A 23,027-nucleotide genomic window follows, 5' to 3' on the forward strand; every position below is an offset into this window, starting at 1 on the left:
TGACCAGAGAGATTCAGGCCTGTTTCATCGACAACGTTATGGTGGTCTAGACGAGCTTGACGGAGTGCAACCATTCTGGCATCATCCGTAGCAACGCACGGGCAAATTTGCTAGTAATAATATAATAGATAGATGTGGTAAAAAAATTTTGGGCAAAGCCCCGACGCCGTGCTGAAGAGCGACGGTCGCTGGCGCCGGCCACGTCTTTTTTCTAAAGAAAATTCTTGTCAACCTGTTTCCCAAGCGTGACACTCGGTAAATCAAGTAAAGTTGTCTTTTATTCGCGAAAACTATAAATGGCACACCATAACACACTATGCCGAGCTCTGGGGTAAATCACTCGGCAAAACATGTTTGCCCGATAAGCCTTTGCCGAGTTTTCTTTCTGCATTCCCTTAGCATTTGACATAATTGGCAAATTTTGGATTTTCGGTAGTGAAGGCATCAAACTCATCGGTGTTAACATGCACAGAAAGCCAAATAAACTACTCCAGCTGGTCCTAAATACCTGTCGCAGACTGCTCCGTACATATCGATGGTTCTTTTTTCGAGAATACACACTAAAAAGTGTATCAAGAATATAGAAATATGCTAAAGAAAGCAATGTTAACACCGCCCAAATGGGAGGCAGCTCCTCCACTCACGCCTACTCTCCATGCTGCCACGACAGAACACTCGTCTCAGGGAAAACAAAAAACGTGCCACGAAAGCGTTTGGCAATCCGCCACCTATCGAACTCCTCTCTAATCATATCCCTAATGGCAGATTGCGAAGCCACCACACCATTGAAGACCACGCCGTTCCGGTGCCTCCAAATGCACCAGAAGACCAGGATGATAGCAGTTCACATGTCCCGTCTATGAGCCGCCGGGCAGGAGAGAGAAGTCCACCACTCAGCAGCTTAGAGTCCGCCTCCGGGAGCCACTCCAGCTTGTCCCAACTTGTTAGATGAGGAATGAATCTTATGAAAGCTAGGCTATTTAAAGAGAAAGTGGAGATTTGACATGATAGAAAAATAAAGAGAAAACAATTTAAAATAGGAGATCAAGTATTATTGTTAAACTCTCTTTCAAGTTCTCTACTGGCAAGGTCCATTAGTTGTGCAGGAGGTGTATCGCTCTGGAGCCATCCGTCTTCATGGAGGCTACAAAGGTAGACCTCATGTTGTTAATGGACAACGTCTCAAACATTATATTGCATCTCAAAAGTTCGTTGGAAAGGAGAAAGAGTTAAATCTCCAGAGTCCCGAAGCCATAATCGCAAAGATTCCCTATAAGATATAAGAAATCGTGAAAAGTTAATTTTGATACATAACAATCTCGAAATATCTTCATCTCTTAAGAAATTCATTATTTTTGGAAAATAAAAGCGTGCAGTGAAAAATTTGGACGAAACGGAGTCCCGAAGGGGGAAAGAGTCTAGGTGGCGCTCCCCCTCTGCTGGGCGCGCCACCATGGCTCTTTCGCCCCTCCGAAGTACGCATTGCCCCCATTTTGTCTCCATCACTTCATCTTACCCTATAAATCATCAATATATACCCCTCTCCGCTGATCTAATCTCCATCCAGTTTTTTCAAGCGAAGCTTGTTTTTCTGTCTTGTCCTTTCAACCTTTTAGCCATGGCAAGTTTCGGATCCGATCTAGGAAGAGAAGACTCCACGAAGAGGGTCGTGGTGAACCGCTACCTCAACTCTGTGCTGGCTCCTTTGAAGACCTTGCCCTTCAAGGAGCGGGTGCTGCTCATGGAGGAGGTGAAGGCTCCCAACACTGAGGGCACCATGGAGGAAAAGCTGCAAGTTTTGGAGGACACTGCCTTCAAGTATGGCACTGTGATTGAGCGCAACCTTGATGCTAATCACTTCATGAATATTGAGATGGAGAAGAAGGTTGAAACCTATGAGGCAAGGATCAATTATATGGAGGATAAGTATGTGCACACCATCACACATCTAGACAGATTCCAAGCACTCACGTGGGATGTGGGAAACCATAATTGTGAGTATGAAGATCGCTTCAAGAAGATCGCCGAAGCTGCCTCCACCAAGTTCAACGATCCACCAATGTCCTTCTTGTAGGGATTCATAGCATAGAAAACAAAAAGTTCCTACCGTAAGAACGAATAACAAGCCAAGATCTAATCTAGTAGATGGTAGCGACGAGGTGAAGATCAACATACCCTCGAAGATCGCTAAGCGTTAACGAGATAAATCTCGTGGTGGATGTAGTCGATCACTTGCCGCTTTCAAAAGCGCATAGAAGATCTTGACGGTGCCACAATCGGGCAGCACCTCCGCACTCGGTCACACGTACGGTGTTGATGACGACGTCCTTCTCCCCGTTCTAGCAGGCAGCGGATGCAGTAGATCCTCCTCGGAATCCCGCCAGCACGACGGCGTGGTGACGGTGGTGGAGATCTCCGGCAGCGCTTCACCGTAAGCACCGCGGGAGAAGATGGAGGATGGGAGATGCTAGGGTTTGGGAGAAAGGGGCACTTGGGCGCCGGCCTTGGGTACCCTTTGGTGGTGCGGCTCAAGAGGTAGCCAACCCTCTCCCTCTCCCTCTCTTTATATAGGTGTAACCCCCTAGGGTTTGCCCAAAATCCGAATAAGATTCCAACTCAAAACCTTCCATATGGGTGAAACCTAGGGGAAGTGGGACTCCTCCCTTTCCTTCCCCTATGGCCGACCATGATGGTGGAGTCCACCATGGACTCCACCTTCCCTTTTGGTTGGCCAGCTAGGGTTGGTGGAGTCCCGGATGGTGGAGTCCACCATGGACTCCACCTTCACTTTCCGAAAATTTAATGCCACCTTTATAACAACCCATTTACGCAGTAGTGTTTGGTGTCATCAAAGCATCCATCTGGTGTAGGTGATTAACATGATCTCATGGTCAAAGGATTAAGTTACTATGCATAAAGCTTGAAGCACAAAGAACTAAATGACTTGATCATATGCTACGCTTACTATGGATGTATGTCCATCACATCATTCACCTAATGATATGATCTTGTTATTAATAACATCCAATGTTTATGATCAGGAAACCATGATCATCTATTAATCAACAAGCTAGTTTAACAAGAGGCTTACTAGGGACTCTTTATGTTTACATAACACACATGTATTAATGTTTCCGGTTAATCCAATTATAGCATGGGATGTAAACATTTATCATGAACACTAAGATATAACAATAAACACTTTTATTATTTCCTCTTGGGCATATCTCCAACAGTCTCCCACTTGCATTAAAGTCAATAATCTAGTTTACATTTGTAAAGATATAACACCTTGGCCTTCTGGTGCTTATCGTGTTTTCTTATGGGAGAGGTTTCAGTCAATGAATCTGACATTCTCAGAAACGTATGTATTCTATAATTCATTTGCATCTCTACGCATCACTCATTTTTTCAGATGAGTCAACATTAATCGTATATGTTTGGTCTTCTGGTGGAACCTTAATTCCGCGATCTGAAATATGTTACCAATATTGTCACATACAATATAGTTTCATAGTTCTGACACTACCGGAACTACACCAAGTTCTTAAATAACTCGATTCAAACATCCTCGATCATTGTCAAAACAATGAGATACTCTGCCTTCGTTTGTAGAATCTGTCACAATATTTAGAACTCATCTAAATCTAGCATAGACTCTTTCTAGCCCATTGTGCTACCTTTTAATGAACACATCAGCCTAATTGAGATTGAAATTTATTTTTATATGTGACCAAACTAATATCGGTGTAACACCTTACAACGATTTGTTTGTCATTACCCCATATAAAACTATATATTTATATCCTCGGCTCTGACAAAGCACTCAGGGATATTCTTACTGTTGTCCAATGATCATTATATGAATCATTCTGATATATGCTCGTAACACCTTAGAGCATAGGACATCTGATTGTGTACATATTATCCGTGATCTAAAACCACTCATGTGTTTTTACTCATTGAGTGTCAAATACACTCAAGTCTTGTTTAAACCTCTAGATGGAAAAGAACACCTTATTAACGTTTTTATATTGAACTACTTCAATATTCATTATATGGACTTTTGACTTAAACTTATTATGCGTTTCAATCTATCTTCATAGATCTTGGCGCTAAATATGTTTTTAATCCATATCCTTTCATTGAAGTTAATTTTCAATGAAACGTTCTAATCACATCAAGTACATGATTACATTATTTATAATCAACGATATGTCATCTACATAAAGTATTATAAATATGTCTCAGCGCTCCCACTTAATTTCTTGAAAATGCAAGCATCTTCATCATTTTTGATGAAATCAAAAACTCTTTGATTATTTCATCCGGTGAAGATTCCAACTCCGTGATACTCACTTCATCCAGTGAAGTTTGTATAACTTTATAACATTCCACGGACTAGAAAAACTCTCAGTTGTATCTTCTATACACCTTTAATACACACTTCTGTTAAGGAATGTATTTTGCCATCCTACTAACATATCTCATAAAAGAAATATGTAGCTATTACTAGAACAATCCGTATAGAATATAGGCATCGCTGCTGAAGATCTAATCTTATCACAGTCAACTCTTTGAACTTTGTCATAAACAATCTTTTGACAAGTCGAGCTTCTTCAAGGATATTATATCCAAGTCTATTAATTTTATAGATCCATTTACTTTAAGAAAGTATTTATTCCTTCAAAAGGTTTACCAAGCTCCAAGCTTGATTTTAGATAATATCTTGGATTTTATGGCTCTTAGCCATTTTAATGGAGTCAGGGCCCATCATAGCTTCTTTGTATGTAGTTGATTTATCATTGTTCAAAATCAATCTTTTGTCCACAAATCATTTATTTGATCAGAAAGTAAACCATACCTACAAGGTTCAATAGGTATTTCGATCTCCATGACTATAACACTTTGTAGTCATGGGACCCATGATCGTCGTGGCCGCTTCCGGAACCATTTCCGATGCTGCGCTACTCTAATCATCATGCTCAGGTTCATCAACCTTATCAAGTTCCATTGTCCTCACACAAAAATACTTCATTAGAAACAATTTCTTGGAAATAAGCAAGAAACATTGACAAACACTTTTGTCTTTGACTTCATAGTGGAAAGAATTCCCAATTTGTTCTCTGGGATAACCAACAAAGACATTCATCCAATTTTGGTTGTAAACTCATTTACTTATGCTATGCATACCAAAATTTAAGAAAGGATTATTAGGGTTTTATACCCATGCCATAACTCATATGGTGTCATTTCAACGGATTATGATGACGCTCTATTTAGTGTAAAAGCGGTAGTCTCTAAAGCATAATCCACAAAATATAATGGCATTTTTTTATTTTATCTCATCATTAATCCAACAAGGTTTGGATACGTCTTTTGAATACTCCATCATAACTATGGTGTTCCAAGAAACGTGAGTTGTGGAACAATTTCGTAACTCTCTTAGATGTTCGCTAAAACTCGTAATTCAAATATTTCCACCATGATCCAATCATAGATTTGACTTTTCTATTACGATGATTTCCACTTAATGCTGAAATTGATTTGAATCTATTCAAATGTTTCAAACTTCTTTCTCATCGAATAAATATATCCATATATATATATTCTATTCATTGTTGGAAGTTTTCATGAAGTAGAAGAATCTTCCACACACAACTATGCCCAATGAACCACATACATCATCATGTATGTTTCCAATAATTTAGTTGCCCGTTCAACTCTTGGCCTTTGAACGGTATTTCAGTCATTTTCTCTTTAGGAAAGATTTGCAAGTGCCAAACAATTCAAAAATCAAATGACTCTAAACATCCATTTGCATGGAGTTTCTTCATGCGTTCCTTTCTAACATGACCTAAATGGTGGTTCCACAAATAAGTAGAGTTCAAATCATTTTCCTTATGGCATTTTAGCGTCAGTGTTATGCATGTGTGTTTCACCATTAAGATTTATAATAACTTACCATCGTACATGGAGTACAGTAATAACTTGAACAACCAATTGTTTTTATTTGACCAGAGCAAAATAAAAATTATTAAGTTCTTTATTATATATCTGAAGGGCTAGGTAGAATGCCAATGACGAACATAATAACACTTTATTTTGTTCCAGACGTGCATTATTACCACAGTCCTTATCAGTCACTTAGGCTATTGTATTCTTGTATTGCGCTATGTTGTATGATATCTCATACAAACCAATATGGTACAAATACCCAAGAACTTCATAGTGTGACCAATCAAAGAATACATTCATAACATGTATATCATCTATATACACCTGAGCTAGACTTTCTAGTCTTTTCTTTCTGCCAAAATCCTTTTGTAGTTTCTCTTTCGACTTTCCTCATATTTTACAAAACACTTCAACATCAATAACTTCTAGGCTTGTTGGTCAAATACCAATAACCTTGAGGTTCGCACTTTGAAGTTGATCATCACATGACAAGTGTTCCAGATTTCACTATTAGTAACTTTTAATGTGATGAACAATTTCACTCATAATTTTATCCATCAAATCATGACAACTTCATGATGAAGCTACTATGGCTTACATGAATATGCGAATTACGTTAGTGCCCAACTAGTTGGAGGATCAGGACGCCTAAAGTCTTTAACCTTCGTACATTCCCATAAAACTTATGAGTTTATGTAGTCTCACTAAATTATATTATATTATCTTGTAATAAGGTCTTAGATATCACATATATCTCACACCTTGCTTATTTCTGAAAACAAACTTTTCAGCTCCTTACTTTTCAAACGGATTTGAATGTCAAGTTTCACGGAGACAAGATAATTTTAGATACTAATTGAAACCATTGCTTTTCGAATCAGCAATTTGAGGATTACCAAAAGTTTGCTATAGGACTTTATCATTTCTTGATTCTTTAACAATACGGTACCAGTCCGTAAAGTTACTTGTCAGATTTAACAGTATTTCTATCTCAACTACAAACCTAGCGCAAAGTACAAAACAGATGCCAATTCTACAAACTTTAATTCAAATACAATTTAGACTTTGATTAGGATAAATTTGAGTTTACTATTAACTCTTAAATTAACTAGGTGAACTCCCACTCAAAACAACATCCCTCACGTTGCCTTAGTGATTACACAAACCAAATCCACTACACCAAGTCCGATCATCACGAGAGATGATGTAGCTTCAATGGCGAACATCGACATGTTCATCATATCATCTATATGATTCATGCTTAACCTTTCGGTCTGCCGTGTTCCGAGGCCATGTCTGTACATGCTAGGCTCGTCAAGTCAAACCTTAGTTTCCGCATGTGCAAATCTGGCTTGCACCCGTTGTATGCACACGTTGAGTCTATCACACCCGATCATCACGTGATGCTTCGAAACAACGAGTCTTATCAACGGTGCTAACTAAGGACGAACACTTTATTACCTTGATTTTTAGCGAGAGGGATCATCTCATAATGCTACCGTCGCGATCTAAGCAATATAAGATGCATAAAAGGATTAACATCACACGCAATTCATAATGTGATATGATATGGCCCTTTTGTTTTAGCGCCTTTGATCTTCATCTCCAAAGCACAGCCATGATCTCCATCATCAACGGGCATGATCTCCATCATCGTTGGTGTAGCGTAAAGGTCAATGGCGTCGTCTTCATGGTTGTCCACCACGTGTAGCAACTATTATAACTACTTTGAAATAAAACTTACTACATGAAATATAAAGATAACCATAAGGCTCCTGCCAGTTGCCACAATACAATAAGGATCATCCCATACATCAAATATATTCATAATCACATCATGGCCATATCACATCACCAAAACTTGCAAAAACAAGTTAGACGCCTCTAATTTGGTTTGCATATTTTACGTGGTTTAGGGTTTTCGAGTAAGATCCAATCTACCTACGAACATGAACCACAACGCTGATACTAGTGTTTTCAATTGAAATAGTAAATTGAATCTTAACTACTGTGAGAGAGACAGACACCCGCAAAGCCACTTATGCAATACAAGTTGCATGTCGAGCGTGGAGCAAGTCTCATGAACGCAGTCATGTAAAGTTAGCCCGGGCCACTTCATCCCACCATACCGCAAGATGCAAAGTACACATAATAAGAGACAACAAAACGATCAATTTTCATCAAGAGAAGGACTATGGGCCAAAGGAGCGCGAGAGGGCAGCCACGAGGCCCGAAAGAGGTCAGGTGCCCCCCTCTACTGGGCGCACCACCTAGGCCCGTTTTGGCCGCGAGCTTCATCTCGGCTCCCCATTTTTACAGATGCCTCCATCTCGGCAGAAAACCTACGCCATATTTTCCCAAGATTTACATAGGCGGCGGCGGAGGCAAAAGTCCTCTCCTACTTCGGGAGAGGGTAGATCATGCAGCACCAGAGCCTCTTGTGAAGGGGAAATCGACGCCATCATCGTCACCACTCCTCCTTGCGTAGGGGGAGGCTTCTCCATCAACATATCCATCAGCACCATCATCATCACCTTCTCCATCTCCAAGATCCACTTCATCCCCCACATAGTTTGTGATTGATTGAACCCCATATATTGTTTAAGTGCTATCTGCATGTTTGTGATCAGCAATTTGTCTTTTTATCTTTTATGTGGTTCTATGATGGTTTTATGCGAATGGTAACTGCATATTACTTCACCTATTGTGGGCTCATAGGGCTGCACTTTTATGTAATGATGAGGGCTGGAAGGGATGGAATGAAAAAACTATCTACCAATACTTTGAGTTGCATTAGAGGGCTTTATGTCGGGAACCAATGAACTAACTGCTGTGGTGGGGCATTTATGTCTTAATGATTCCTATATTTTCTCATGGAAATGGCTCTTGGACCAACCATAAGGAGTATATTTGCTCATATCTGTGGTTGCAATTAATTTAGGTTCCGCCCTAAAGGAATGAAACTTGACATGATATTCACTATGTTGCGTAGAAATCTAAATGCCAAGTAACGCGCGCGCACACACAGTTGAGATTGTCCTCTTGATGCATAGAGGATTGGACTTTTCTCTCATTGAGAGAATTTACTTGTTGCCATTTACTTTCAGTACTTTATTTTATTGCAAACTACAAACCCAAAACACGAAAACCACTGCACCTTTTTTTGTTTTACTTGTCAAACTTACTAACCAATACCTTCAGCTTCTCGTGGGTTCGACAACCTTTCGTATTGAAAAATACTACAATTAATATCCTGCACATGGGGGCCATCATGTCCTTGTGTAAACTCTTACATGTATCATCGAATACGTGATTCAGTTGTGGAACTATATGTTTATGGTGTTCATACTAAATTGTCCTTAGAAATTTAGGTTGTGTTGGACACACGACTTAGACTAATGTACAAGTCAGCTGATGACTGGGTTCCACTTGTCATGGGCATGGTGATGCTAATCCGACTTATACGGACTCGAATAAAGTGTTTAGCGAGTCAGACTGATCCACGGTGAGATGCAATGAGCAAGTCATCATTTGCATGTCTCAATCTATGTAATTCTTAGACCCGAGGTTACTGCATGATCCGAGTTGTGGATCGGCCGACTTAGGTTCTGTCAAACGTTGTTTTGTTACAAGGCATCTATAAAGGCAGAGTTCGGGTCGACTGGGAAACAAGCTGCGTGACATGGATAACCAAGCTGGGATTTTGCCCCTCCACTCGCAGAGATATTCTTTATGCCCTCTCGGATGATATGATTAATTCAGAAAGCATTGCGATGCGCGACTCGTTTAAGTGTTAACCGAGGCGATCGATTAAAAGTTAGTCGAGTAAATCACATATCACAGATCGAGAAGAGAGTTGGGCTATTAAAGGGATGATGATAAATAACCTATAGCTTGACAAGGTATATCGTGAGGCAAAAGGGACTTAGACATAAGTCACATTGAAAGGTTTGTCGCTATGACTTTACGTCACTTAGGAGCTGGCAAGTTCTCCTCTAGGAGCCGCTACCAATTATCGACTTGTGACCAAGTGTTCATGGAAGCGAGGAAGACTCGGATCCATGACGGGATACTTGGAGGGGTGACTCTAGTCGTGTCTAAGTGGTCGTAAACTTGCAGGGTCACACACTTAAGAGAAAGGAGCCCGTTGGATTGATTGGACTGAAATAGAGTCGGTTCGAGTTGGAATCGAACCGGACCAGGACTGAGTAAGTGAGTTGGACTCACATTGACCAGTAGGGCAAACGTGAAGCCCACACTCACTCCCTATATAAAGTGGGGCGGATGCTGTCCAAATGACACGGTTAGAGCATTCCATGAGTTGCCCTAGTCCCTACTCAGTCTAGCCATCGTACTAGATCTCGCAGGGCACCGTCAGTGCTCATCCTTGTACGTGTGTTGATACTAGCAGAGGCGTTGCATGTGTGGCGCTTCAAGGCGAATGAGTTCATGGATCCGGGAGTTGTTTGTGGGGTCTGCTTGGAATGAATCGAGGGTTGCACTGCCCCAACGCGCTTCATCAAGTTCCTCACCTGCGTATCTAGTAGTAATCATCGTGGCCTTCTTCCTCGGCTAGATCCAGGGAGTTCCGCGTAGGGAAAAGTTTGTTTTCCGTTGCGTGGCCCAACATCCGTCTCATGGTCCCGCAAGTGTGGGTGTTGAAGATATGCAGGACCGACGAGCCATCTTCGCCTCCATCAACCTCTGATCCCTATTGTCTCCGGCTCCGGCACAATGATGCCGCCTTCAAAAAGGTTGTAAGCACCTATAACCCACTCACACCTCTTCCATTAGTTATTTAGTTTGTTTCCTTGAAATTCATGCCAATTTAGCTCATATGTATGCCAAATCAAAATAATTAGGCCAAGCTGCTGAGACATTAAGTTCAAGCGGGTGCCCTCGTAGCTGTGCTTCAGGCATGTATCCTTTTGATGAACAAGAGAGCGAGTTGTCGACACGCTAGGCCCCACGTCACTGTAGGGATTCGTAGCATAGAAAAAAATTCCTATCGCAAGAATGAATAACAAGCCAAGATCTAATCTAGTAGATGGTAGCAACGAGGTGAAGATCATCATACCCTTGAAGACCACTAAGCGTTAACGAGATTAGATCTCGTGGTTGATGTAGTCGATTACTTGCCGCTTGCAAAAGCGCGTAGAAGATCTTGATGGTGCCACAGTCGGGGTAGCACCTCCGCACTCGGTCACACATTCGATGTTGATGACGATGTCTTTCTCCCGTTCCAACGGGCAGCTGATGTAGTAGATCCTCCTCGGAATCCCACCGGCACGACGGCGTGGTGGCGGTGGTGGTGGAGATCTCCGGCAGCGCTTCGCCTAAGCACCGCAGGAGTAACGGGAGGAGGGGAGTGGCTAGGGTTTGGGGAGAGGGGGCACTTGGGGCGCCGGCCTTGGGTGCCCTTGGGTGGTGCGGCTCAAGTGGTGGCCGGCCCCCTCCCTCTCACCCTCATTATATAGGTGGAACCCCCTAGGGTTTGCCCAAGATTCGAATAAGAGTCCAACTCAAAACTTACCATATGGGTGAAACCTAGGGGAAGTGGGACTCCTCCCTTTCCTTCCCCTATGGCCGGCCATGGTGGTGGAGAGTCCACCATGGACTCCACCTTCCCCTTTGGTTGACTGGCTAGGGTTGGTGGAGTCCATCCGGGACTCCACCTTCCATGGTGATTTCTTCCGGAATGTTCTAGAACATTCTAACGCCTTCCATAAATGCACCGGATCATTTCCAAACTTGGAAAGTGACTGCCTCTATATGAATCTTATTCTCCGGACCATTCTGAAACTCCTCGTGATGTCCTGGATCCCATCCGATACTCCGAACAACATTCGAACTCCATTCCATATTCCATATCTACTTAAAACGACATCAAACCTTAAGTGTGTCACCCTACGGTTCGAGAACTATGCGGACATGATCGAGACTCCTCTCCGATCAATAACTAATAGCGGGACCTGGAGATCCATAATAGCTCCCACATATTAAACGATGACTTCGTGATCGAAAGAACCATTCACATAAAATAATAATTCCCTTTGTCTGGCGATATTTTACTTATCCGAAGTTTGATCGTTGGTATCTCCATACCTAGTTCAACCTCGTTACTGATAAGTACTATTTACTCGTACCGTGATATGATATACCTTGTGAACCAGTCACATGCTTGCAAGCTAATCAGATATCATTCCACCGAGAGGGCTCAGAGTATATCTATTCATCATTAGGATGGACAAATCCCACTATTGATACAAGTGCCTCAACCCTATACTTTCCGAACACTTAATGCCACCTTTATAACAACCCATTCACGCAGTAGTGTTTGGTGTCATCAAAGCATCCATCCGGTGTAGGTGATTAACAAGATCTCACGGTCGAAGGATTAAGTTACTATGCATATTAAAGCTTGAAGCATAAAGAACTAAATGACTTGATCATATGCTACGCTTACTATGGGTGTATGTCCATCACATCATTCACCTAATGATATGACCTTGTTATTAATAACATCCAATGTTCATGATCATGAAACTATGATCATCTATTAATCAACAAGCTAGTTTAACAAGAGGCTTACTAGGGACTCTTTTATGTTTAGATAACACACATGTATTAATGTTTCCGGTCAATACAATTATAGCATGAGATGCAAACTATTATCATAAACACAAAGATATAATAATAACCACTTTATTATTGCCTCTTGGGCATATCTCCAATAGTCTCCCACTTGCACTACATTTAATAATCTAGATTACATAGTAATGTACCTAACACCCATGGCGTTCTGGTGTAGGTCATATTTCTCTCTAGGGAGAGCGTTAGTCAATGGATCTGCCACATTCAGATCAGTGTGTACTTTGCAAATCTTTAAGTCACCATCTTCTATGTACTCGCGAATAGAATGAAAACGTAGCTTTATATGCTTCAACTTCTTGTGTGACCTTGGCTCCTGTGCATTGGCTATGGCACCCATGTTGTCACAATAGATGGTCATCGGGTCCAACGCACTAGGAATCACACCAATCTCAGTAATGAAACACTTCATCATATCGCCTCTCATGAAGCCTCCGAAGCAGCTATGTATTCCGATTCAGTTGAAGATTTCGCCACAACGCTCAGCGTAGCACTCCTCCAGCTTACTGCTGCACCATTCAAAATAAATACGTATCCACGTTGAGACTTAGAGTCATCCGGATCAGTGTTCCAACTAGCATCGCTGTAACTGGTTACAACAAGCTCTTGGTCACCTCCATAACAAACAAACATATCCTTAGTTCTTTTCAAGTACTTCAGGATATTCTTGACCGTTGTCCAATGTTCCATTCCTGGATCACTTTGATATTTGCTGGTCAAACTAACAGCATGCGCGATATCGGGTCTTGTACACAGCATGGCATACATGATATAGCCTATGGCTGAGGTATAGGGGATTTTGTTCATCCTTTCTCTCTCTTCTGCCGTAGCTGGACTTTGAGTTTTACTCAAGGTCTTACCTGGTAACATGGGCAAGAACCTTCTTGCTTTCATCCATTCTAAACTTCTTTAAAATCTTATCCAGGTATGTACTTTGTGAAAGCCCTATTAGGCGTCTTGATCTATCTCTATAAATCTTGATGCCTAAAATTTATGCTGCTTCTCCAAGGTCCTTCATTAAAAACACTTATTCAAATAACCTTTTACACTACTCAGAAGTTCTACATCATTTCCAATCAATAATATGTCATCTACATATAATATCAGGAATGCTATAGAGCTCCCACTCACTTTCTTATAAATACAAGCCTCTCCATGGGTTTGTATAAATCCAAAGTCTTTGATCACCTTATCAAAGCGTCGTTCCAACTCCGGGATGCTTGCTTCAGTCCATAGATTGAATGCTGAAGTTTGCATACCTTGTCAGCATTTTTATGATTGACAAAACCTTTGGGTTGTACCATATACAACTCTTCCTCAATGTCACCATTAAGGAACGCCGTTTTTACATCCATCTGCCAAATTTCATAATCGAAAAATGCAGCTATTTGCTAACAATATCCTCACAGATTTTAGCTTCACTACAGGTTGGAAAGTCTCATCGTAGTCAACTCCTTGAATTTGTTGGAACCCTTTCGCGAAATGTAGATCTTTATAGACAGTAATATTACCATCAACATCTCTTTTTCTTTTGAAGATCCATTTATTCTCGACAGCCTTGCGGCTATCAGGTAAGTCTACCAAATTCCATACTTGATCATCATACATGGATTCCATTTCGGATCATGGCCTCTTGCCATTTGTTGGAATATGGGCTCATCATTGCTTCCTCATATGTCGCAGGGTCTTCATCATTGTTTTCCACAATCATGACATTTAGACAGGGGTCATACCAATCATGAGTGGTGTGAACCCTCGTCGACCTGCGAGGTTTAGTAGTAACTTCGTTCGAAGTTTCATGATCATTATCATTAGCTTCCTCACTAATCGGTGTAGGCGGCACAAGAACATCTTCCGGTGTTGCGCTAGTCTGATTTTCAAGAGAAGGTTCAGTAACCTCGCCGATTTCTACTTTTCTTCCAGTCACTTCTTTCGAGAGAAACTCCTTTTCAAGAAAGGATCCGTTCTTGGCAACAAAGATTTTACCTTCGGATCTGTGATAGAAAGTATACCTAATTGTTTCTTTAGGGTATCCTATGAAGACGCATTTCTCCGCTTTGGGTTCGAGCTTGTCAGGTTGTAACTTTTTTACATAAGCTTCGCAGCCCCAAACTTTAAGGAACGACAACTTAGGTTTGTTTCCAAACCACAATTCATACAGTGTCGTTTCAAAGGATTTAGATGGTGCCCTATTTAAAGTGAATGATGTTGTATCTAATGCATAACTCCAAAAAGATAACGGTAAATCTGTAAGAGACATCATAGATCGAACCATATCCAATAAAGTTCGATTACGACGTTCGGACACACCATTGCGTTGTGGTGTTCCCGGCGGTGTCAACTGTGAAAGTATTCCGCATTTCTTTAAATGCATGATAAACTCATAACTCAGATATTCACCTCCACGATCAGAACGTAGAAATTTAATCTTCTTGTTACGTTGATTTTCTACTTCACTTTGGAATTCCTTAGACTTCTCGAAAGTTACGGATTTATGTTTCATTAAGTAGATATACCCATATATACTCAAATCATCTGGGAAAGTAAGAACATAACGATAACCACCACGTGATGCTACACTCATTGGTCCACATACATCAGTATGTATGATTTCCAACAAGTCTGTAACTTGCTCCATAATACCAGAGAATGGAGTCTTAGTCATTTTTCCCATCATACATGCCTCGCATCTATCAAGTGATTCAAAATCAGGTGATTCAAGTAGTCCATAAAAATGGAGTTTCTTCATGCGTTTCACTCCAATATGACCAAGATGACAGTGCCACATATATGTAGAATTATCATTTAATTTCTTTCGTTTAGCATCAATGTTATGTATATGTGTATCACTACTATCGAGATTTAACAAAAATAAACCATTCATCTCAGGTGCATGACCTTAAAAGATATTATTCGTATAAATCGAACAACCATTATTCTCAGACTTGAATGAATAACCGCTTTGCAATAAACAAGATCCAGATATAATGTTCATGCTCAACGCAGGCACCAAATAACAATTATTTAGATTTAAAACTAATCCTGATGGTAAATGTAGAGGGAGCATGCCGACGACGATCACATCGACCTTGGATCCATTTCCAACGCGCATCATCACCTCGTCCCTCGCTAGCTTCGTTTATTCTTAGTTCCTGTTTCAATTTACAAATATGAGCAACCGAACCAGTATCAAATACCCAGGCACTACTACAATTACTAGTAAGATAGACATCAATAACACGTATATGAGATATACCTTTATTTTTTATGTTGCCACTCTTCAGATCTGCCAAGTACTTTGAGCAGTTCCGCTTCCAGTGTCCCTCTTCTTTGCAGTAATAGCACACAATATTAGGTTTGGGGCCAGCCCTGGGTTTCTTAGGAGGCGCGTCAGCTTTCTTGCCGCCCTTCTTGAATTTACCCCTTTCTTTAGGCTTACCCTGCTTCTTTAAGTTGGTGGTCTTATTGACCATCAACACTTGGTGCTCTTTCTCTATCTCCACTTCAGCAGTTTTCGGCATTGAGAAGAGTTCAGGTAACATCTTGTCCATGCACTGCATGTTGTAGTTCATCACGAAGTTCTTATAACTAGGTGGCAGTGATTGAAGACCACGATGAATCCCAAGGCGTTAGGAATCGTTATTCCCAAGTCTTGGAGTTTCTTCGCGTGCCCAGACATCTTGAGCACGTGCTCGCTAACGGAGTTGTCCTCTTCCATCTTACAGTTAAAGAACTTTTCAAAAGCATCATAGCTTTCCATGGCCGCATGAGTTTCAAATATCATTTTGAGCTCACTGATTATATCATGAGGGTCATGGGTCTCAAAGCGTTTCTGAAGCTCCAATTCTAAACCGTAGAGGATGGCACACTGAACTGTGGAGTAATGTGTCTTCCGAGTGAGGTAAATAGCTTTAGCCTCATCGGTAGCTGTTTCTGCAGGTGGGTCACCCAGCGGTGCATCGAGCACATAGAGCAGTTGTCCAGCAGTGAGGACAATCCTCAAGTTACGGAAACAATCCGTAAAGTTGCTTCCATTATTTTTCAGCTTTTCTTTCTCTAGGAACGAATTAAAGTTGATGGTAGGGGTCACCATAATCTACAACATATTTTCAAAGAGTTTATATTAAGTTTATGACAAATTGATTTTACTATTAATTTTAAAATTAACTAGGTGAAATCCCACTCAAAACAATATCCCTCGGATTGTCATAGTGATTACACGAACCAAATCAACTACACCAAGTCCGATCATCACGTGAGATGATGTAGTTTCAATGGCGAACATCAACATGTTCATCATATCATCTATATGATTCATGCTTAACCTTTCGGTCTTCCATGTTCCGAGGCCATGTTTGTACATGCTAGACTCATCAAGTCAAACCCTAGTTTCCGCATGTGCAAAACTGGCTTGCACCCGTTGTATGCACACGTTGAGTTTATCACACCCGATCATCACGTGATGCTTCAAAACAACGAGTCTTAGCAACGGTGCTAACTAAGGACAAACACTTTATCATCTTGATTTTTAGTGAGAGGAATCGTCTTATAATGCTACCGTCGTGATCTAAGGAATACAAGATGCATAAAAGGATTAACATCACATGCAATTCATATGTGATATGATATGGCCTTTTAGTCTTTGCACCTTTGATCTTCATCTCCTAAGCATGGACATGATCTCCATCATGAACGGGCATGATCTCCATAATCGTCGGCGTAGCGTCAAGGTCAATGGCGCCGTCTTCATGGTTGTTCACCACGTGTAGCATCTATTACAACTACTTTTGAAATAATACTACAACATGAAATATAAAGACAACCATAAGGCTCCTGCCGGTTGCCACAACACAATAATGATCATCTCATACATATTCATCATCACATCATGGCCATATCACATCACCAAACCCTGCAAAAACAAGTTAGACTCCTCTAATTTGGTTTGCATATTTTACGTGGTTTAGGGTTTTCGAGTAAGATCCAATCTACCTATGAACATGAACCACAACGCTGATACTAGCGTTGTCAATTTAAATATTAAATTGAATCTTAACTATGGTGAGAGAGACAGACACCCGCAAAGCCACTTATGCAATACAAGTTGCATGTCGAGCGTGGAGTAAGTCTCATGAACGCGGTCATGTAAAGTTAACCCGGGCCACTTCATCCCACCATACCGCAAGATGCAAAGTACACATAACAAAAGACAACAAAAGCATCAGCGCCCACAAAACAATTGTGTTTTACTCGTGCAACCAATCTATGCATAGACACGGCTCTGATACCATTCTAGGGATTCGTAGCATAGAAAACAAAAAATTTCCTACCGCAAGAACGAATAACAAGCCAAGATCTAATCTAGTAGATGGTAGCAACGAGGTGAAGATCATCATACCCTTGAAGATCGATAAGCGTTAACGATATTAGATCTCGTGGTTGATGTATTCGATCACTTGCCTCTTGCAAAAGCGAGTAGAAGATCTTGACGGTGCCACAGTCGGCAGCACCTCCGCACTCGGTCACACGTTCGGTGTTGATGACGATGTCCTTCTCCCTGTTCAGCGGGCAGCGGATGTAGTAGATCCTCCTCGGAATCCCGCCAACACGACGGCGTGGCGGCGGTGGTGGTGGAGATCTCCGGCAGCGCTTCGCCTAAGCACCTTAGGAGTAACAGGAGGAGGGGAGTGGCTAGGGTTTTGGGAGAGGGGGCACTTGGGGCGCCGGCCTTGGGTGCCCTTGGGTGGTGCGGCTCAAGTGGTGGCCGGACCCCTCCCTCTCCCCCTCATTATATAGGTGGAACCCCTAGGGTTTGCCGAAGATTCGAATAAGAGTCTAACTCAAAACTTACCATATGGGTCAAACCTAGGGGAAGTGGGACTCCTCCCTTTCCTTCCCCTATGGCCGGCCATGGTGGTGGAGTCCACCATGGACTCCACCTTCCCCTTTGGTCGGCCGGCTAAGGTTGGTGGAGTCCATCCGGGACTCTACCTTCCATGGTGATCTCTTCCGGAAGGTTCTAGAACATTCTAGCGCCTTCCATACATGCACCGGATCATTTCCAAACTTGGAAAGTGACTTCCTATATATGAATCTTATTCTCCGGACCATTCCGGAACTCCTCGTGATGTCCTGGATCCCATCCGAGACTCCGAACAACATTCGAACTCCATTCCATATTCCATATCTACTTAAAACAACATCAAACCTTAAGTGTGTCACCCTACGGTTCGAGAACTATGCGGACATGATCGAGACTCCTCTCCGATCAATAACTAATAGCGGGACCTGGAGATCCATAATAGCTCTCACATATTCAATGATGACTTCATGATCGAAAGAACCATTCACATAAAATAACAATTCCCTTTGTCTCGCGATATTTTACTTATCCGAAGTTTGATCGTCGATATCTCCATACCTAGTTCAACCTCGTTACTGATAAGTACTCTTTACTCGTACCGTGATATGATATACCTTGTGAACCTATCATATGCTTGCAAGCTAATCAGATATCATTCCACCGAGAGGGCCCAGAGTATATCTATCTGTCATTAGGATGGACAAATCCCACTATTGATACAAGTGCCTCAACCCTATACTTTCCGAACACTTAATGCCACCTTTATAACAACCCATTTACGCAGTAGTGTTTGGTGTCATCAAAGCATCCATCCGGTGTAGGTGATTAACAAGATCTCATGGTCGAAGGATTATGACTATGCATATTAAAGCTTGAAGCATAAAGAACTAAATGATTTGATCATATACTACGCTTACTATGGGTGTATGTCCATCACATCATTCACCTAATGATATGACATTGTTATTAATAACATCCAATGTTCATGATCATGAAACTATGATCATCTATTAATCAACAAGCTAGTTTAACAAGAGGCTTACTAGGGACTCTTTTTTGTGTACATAACACACATGTATTAATGTTTCCGATCAATACAATTATAGCATGAGATGCAAACTATTATCATAAACACAAAGATATAATAATAACCACTTTATTATTGCCTCTTGGGCATATCTCCAACAGTCACATATGCACCAATGTTTCTCCGCGACCGAGAGAGGATCGCAAATATGACACTACAAGAAAAGTTCTGATAGACAACGTCCCAAAATCGTCCGCTAAGGGGTATTTTTCGTCGCCTATGGGCCTAACGCGACGATATGGGTTCTGTTGTCGAAACTGCGTCAGGCAAAGTCCTACGACGATTTTTTCGGTCCGTCGCGCTTGGGCGCCCTTCCGCCACGGAAAATCGGACCGTTGCAGAAGTGTTTCCGGGAGCCCGTTGACTGCTGACGTCATGCAAACTGACACGTGGCAGACGCCGTTAACTGGCAGTTAACAGCGTTAACCGGCTGAAACCCCGTGGTAGATGGTAGGCCCACACGAGGCCTGCCACGTCTTATGCGGGCCGGCCCATTAAGTTTGCGGGCCGGGCCAGCTGACTTTGTTTGACCGGTCAACTATATAGCTAGGCTGGTCCATTAGTTACGTGGGCCGGGCCTAACCTCTAAGGTTGACTGGTCAAAACTTTAATGGGCCGGCCCACTAAGCATGTGGGCCGGGCTGAATGCACTCGTTTGACCGGTCAACAGGCAAAAGGGCCGGCCCACAAGACATGTGGGACCCACTTTCCTGTTATCGGGCCGGCCCATTTAACTAGTGGGGTCCACCTTAAAACAAGCGGGCCGGCCCAAGTAGTTAGTGGGCTGGCCCAATTAGCATGTGGGTCCCACTTCCTGCTATCGGGCCGGCCCATTTAGTACGTGGGGTCCACAATTGATCAAATGGGCCGGCCCAACAAGTCAGTGGGCCGGGCCAAAAACACAGGTGGGTCCCACTTCCCTGTTAATGGGCCAGCCCATTTAGTATGTGGGGTCCACCATATAGCAAGTGGGCCGGCCCAACAAGATAGTGGACCGGGCCAAAAACACAGGTGGGTCCCACTTTCCTGTTAAAGGGCCGGCCCATTTAGTATGTGGGGTCCACCATATAGCAAGTGGGCCGGCCCAACAAGATAGTGGGCCGGGCCAAAACCACAGGTGGGTCCCACTTTCCTGTTAAAGGGCCGGCCCATTTAGTATGTGGAGTCCACCATATAGCAAGTGGGCTGGCCCAACAAGATAGTGGGCCGGGCCAAAAACACAGGTGGGTCCCACTTTCCTGTTAAAGGGCCGACCCATTTAGTATGTGGGGCCCACCATATAGCAAGTGGGCTGGCCCAACAAGATAGTGGGCCGGCCCAATAAACAGGTGGGGCCCACTATCGTGTTAACGGGCCGGCCCAATAAGTGGGCTGACCCAAAATGAAAGTGGGTCCCACACTACTGTAAGTGGGCCGGCACAATCTGTTGTAGGGCCCTCGTTGTTTGACTAGTCAACTTGCATTAAATTTCATGAGCCTAAAATCTGGTATCAATGATACACACAATTACATACACAAATAAAATAACTAGGAAAATTACAAGGCAATTAATGTGCCCAAATAAAAAAATTACATAGAATCATTGAGGACTTCTATTAGCATCATCAATAACACGTTGACATTTGGCAATCGCCTTGATTGAATCGTGTGTACTCTTGGTCAACATATCAGCTACAGATCTTAAAGCAGCAATACCATGTCTTTTATAAAGTACAGCCTTGAGATATTTACTGTTTGATGAAAGGAATGGTCTAGGTTGATGGCTATGAGAGGATGCATCGGAAGAAAGATCAGAACATTTTGTGGGCCTCTCTTCTGATGAAGATTGCTTCATCACAACTGCATTCTGATAATAATGGAAAAAGAGTTAAACGATGAACTATGCAAACATGTATTAAGCATTGTCGATATGAGATAGTCACAAGTACTAAGCACAGACTTACATTATATCGTTGCATAGGCTCACCCCGGAACCTTTTTTGCGCTCTATCTTCTACTAAGGACTTCTTCATTACAACTGCATTCTAGTAATATTGCAAACATAGTTACAACAGTGAACTATTCAAACATTTATTATGCAATGTAGATCAATGGTAAGGAAATCGGTAATCGTTAACTGCTCGGTCGGCTTGGGAGTAGCGATTAATCGGAATTCGGACTATTAACTGATTTAATCGGTCGGCTATTAATCGGTGTGACCTACACAAATTAGCACGTAAAAAACAGTTTATATAAGAAAAATAATAGTATATGAGCCTCTATATGTCTGGCTCTACTTCTCTAGAGCCTAAAATCCCAGAAAAACATGTATGTTTCTCCTCCGTGACCTAATCTTCAAGGTCACGAGCGAAACAGGATCCACTAGTCGAAGCCACGTTTCTTCCTTCCACTTCTTATCCTCTCACCTCTGAAGTTTATCTTCTCCCACCATCTACCTAGCTAGGGTACGACCCCTCTTACACCTCAACCACCTAACCTATCGAAGGCACCCTTGAGCTCCTGCATGAGCTACTCAAGGTGGTCGAGCTGCTGTATCTAGACAACTGAGAGTAACTGGTCTAGGAGGGCAAGGAACTAGTTGGCGGCGGCGGAATTCGAGCAGTTGGAGGCTACAATCAAGCGGGAGCTTTGCAAAACCTACTTTATTGTTGAGGGGTAGCGTCTGTACTAGCTATATGCATTGAAAAGTTTATAACTTTTTTGACCAAGTGCAGTAGTTAATAGTGATCATACCTAGTAATCGGACTTTCGGTACGATTAATCGGGCTAAAGGATTAACACAAGAGATTAATGGTAATCGACACGGTCAGACCCCTAGTAGCGATTAATCGGCCTAGTAATCGTTGAATCGGCCTAGTTTTTGAACAGTGATGTAGATATAAGATAATAACAAGTTACATAAATAAGACAATGTATGGAACTTGTACTAAGCACAGACTTACATCATAATGTTGCACAGGGTCGCTTTGGCGACTATCTTCTAATGATGACTGCTTCATTAAAACTGCATTCTGGTAATATTGCAAACATAGTTACAACAATTAACTATTCAAACATGTATTACGCAATGTAGAGATCAGATAACAGCATGTAGCAGAAATAAGCACAAGATAAGATAAGATGCATGTACTAAGCACATACTGGCTCGCTGCAGGTCCTTCTCTTGCGCGCACTAGTCGTGGTCGATATACCTGTCATTTTAGGTTCAGCCATCAAGTGAAATGCTAATCCTCCTGCTCCATTGTCCTTAATCTGTGTTTAGATATCACATTTAAGACCAAGTCAGCTGGTTTCAAATAACAAAAAACTTGAGCTGTCAAATGAATAAGCCAATATTTACCAGATATCAGATTAAAACCAACTAGATGTTGCTTTTCATGAGATACGAATTTCAGACATTCAGATTTAGAGTTGGGTAATGCCAAGGTTGTCCACATAAAGTAAACTGACATTAAGAATGACCAAATG

This window comes from Lolium perenne, chromosome 7, assembly GCF_019359855.2.
Source record: "Lolium perenne isolate Kyuss_39 chromosome 7, Kyuss_2.0, whole genome shotgun sequence".
In the NCBI taxonomy this organism is placed as follows: Eukaryota; Viridiplantae; Streptophyta; class Magnoliopsida; order Poales; family Poaceae; genus Lolium; species Lolium perenne.